General features: G+C 35.6%; 1 pseudogene; it reads left to right on the forward strand.

Moving 5' to 3' along the window:
• Positions 1 to 1,121: 1,121 nt before the first annotated feature.
• Positions 1,122 to 1,714, forward strand: LOC114234696 (protein PBDC1-like; annotated as a pseudogene).
• Positions 1,715 to 2,815: the final 1,101 nt, after the last annotated feature.

Genomic DNA, 2,815 nt, shown 5'->3' on the forward strand with positions numbered 1-2,815 from the left:
TGGAAGTTTCATGATTTCATTGAATCTGACAACCAAAGCTCAGGCAATCAAAGGAAAAACAAATAAGTTGGTTGCACCAAACTAAGTTTATTTTTAAAATATTAAGTGTAATCATAACAGAGATTAAACTGCTAGGCATTGTCCTGATCACTTTACATACGTTCACGCATTTGATCCTCCTTACAGCTCTATGGTGGATATTATTTTTATTATTATCCTCCATTTTATGAAAAAGAACACTGAAGCCCATTTGAACTATACCTGGCAACTGGGAGAACCAGAATTATATCAAGGAAAATAAAAGAAACATTTGATGAAAGTGTTAATAAGCCTGAAGTTACAATTAATTCTCCTTATCCCACCCCCCCTTACCCACCTTTCCTTTGAATTCATTTTTATATCCTCACCTCACTTGCTGCCAAAACAAACACTACATACTACATAGAAAAAAAAAACCTTTACTAGTTAAAGGAAAATTTTTATCTAGAATCTTTATTCCCATTAGTTGAACTCCAAACAGTTCTTTTTAAGTACAGAACATATTGTTAAGGACAAACTTTAAAATTTTAATGTAGTTATTGTTCCATGTTTTTTCCATCAATGGGGTAAAATTATTAAAGGCACTAAAAATATAGTACCCTCGCCCGTGTTGTGCATTTGGTGGAGGAGAGAAGGTAAAATTTAAGTAACTATAGTATACTTTATTGTAGGCAGTTATACAGAAAATGCAATGTCCTGTACTGATACAAAGCAATTCTAAGAGGCCAAGTAAAGAAATATTTTTTCTTTCATTTAAAAAAATATTACCCCTGAAATCCATGGAAGTACCAAGTAACAGTAAATGGGGAACAGGAAATGACAAAACCATGTGTTTTGAGAAGGACTGGCTTGGCACACTCAAGCACAATGACTGTAGGAGCACAGGTTTACATGAAGTGAATTTTTCCCCCATAAAAGGGAAATGCCTTAACTTTTCACATTTTTTCCAGTTTTAAAAACAACCACACACATAAAGGTGTACTGAAAGGGGCATGTTCCTGCTGTTGATAAATGTAAATTGATAAAATAACTGGGAAATACGTATCAAAAACCTTAAAAATGGGCACTTTGTTAGCTGCAACATGGAGGCGACTGGTGGAAGTGAAAAGCCGGTTTCCGGGGAACTGGTATCAGTGGCACATGCTCTTTCTCTCCCAGCTGAGTCTTATGGTAATGACCCTGATATTGAGATGGTGTGGGCCGTGAGAGCAATGCAGCATGCTGAAGTCTACTACAAGCTGATTTCATCAGTTGACCCACAGTTCCTGAAACTCACCAAAGTGGATGACCTATTCTGAATTTCAGAAAAATTGTGAGAAACTCAGGACAGATATATTGGACCCAGAAGAACTAAAATCAGTATCAGCTAAAGAGCCCCCAGAATACAATTTTTTTGTCATTGAAATTGCTCTGAACCAGGAAGGCCATAACAAAGTAATTTACACCAGTGTTCAAGACAAAGAAGAGAAAGGAGCCAACAAAGGAGAAAAAAGAGAAAACAAAAAAAGGAGGAGAGAAAGAAAAAGAAGCCAACAAAGGAATCAAGAAACATTGTGAAAATCTATGTAAGGTAGGAAGAAAGTAACACTGAAACTGTGACTCAACTGAGTCTACAAGTACCATGATGCTACTTATACAGATCCCTGTGGTTAGAGGTATGTTCTTATTCAATTGAAGGACATGCAGAAGGACTTTTTTTTTTTAAAATATATTTTATTGACTTTTTACAGAGAGGAAGAGAGAGGGATAGAGAGTTAGAAACATCGATGAGAGAGAAACATCGATCAGCTGCCTCTTGCATACCCCCTACTGGGGATGTGCCCGCAACCAAGGTACATGCCCTTGACCGGAATCGAACCTGGGACCCTTGAGTCTGCAGGCTGACGCTCTATCCACTGTGCCAAACCGGTTTCAGCGGACTTTTTTTTTTTTTTTTTAAAGCCTAATTATCAGGAGCTGCTCTGGTTGTGTTGCATGAACTGGCTTAAAAACTATTTGTGGGGTCATAGGTGATTGTTTCTTGGTATATTTTTTCTTGGTTCTTCACTGGTCAAGTAAGAAATTTTGTAAATAAATTCATTTTGGTTCTTAAAAAAACAAACAAACAAACTTTAAAATGGTCCTACCTTGCCATCCTTAGGAATTTACCCATGGAAAACAATCCAAACATTTTTCAGTTAATAATATATATATATACAACAGCCCTGGCTGGTGTGGCTCAGATGGTTGGAGTGACATCCCATGCACCGAAACCTTGCAGGTTCGATTCCCATTCAGAGCACATACCTAGGTTTCAGGTTTGGTCCCCAGTTGGGACACAAGAGAGGCAACCAATCGATGTTTCTCTCTCACATCTATGCTTCTCTCTCTCTCTTAAAATAAAAGTAAATAAACATATCTTTGAGTGAGGATTTAAAAAATTAATTTAAAAAGGTATACAACTATCAAGAATCATTTTTTATAGTAACAAAACATATTATAGGATCCTATGAATCCAACTTTCTCAAATTCATTTAAAAATAAGATTTTTAAATTAATTTTAAAGTTTGAAGCACAACATTAAAGCAAATGGCAATATAAAAACTGAATGTACAAGATTATTCAAATACTTGTAATCAAAAGTCTCTGACATCAGGAGGTTGCAAAAAGGAAATAAGTAACACAAAAATATTCATGAATGAACTGAGCAGTCATAAAACTAAATCCTATTCAAGTATCTTTCTCTACTTGGAAAAAAACAAACGTGTTTAATAGAGGCATAGATCAATTAATTAGT

Source organism: Eptesicus fuscus, chromosome 14 (genome assembly GCF_027574615.1).
Source record: "Eptesicus fuscus isolate TK198812 chromosome 14, DD_ASM_mEF_20220401, whole genome shotgun sequence".
NCBI lineage: Eukaryota > Metazoa > Chordata > Mammalia > Chiroptera > Vespertilionidae > Eptesicus > Eptesicus fuscus.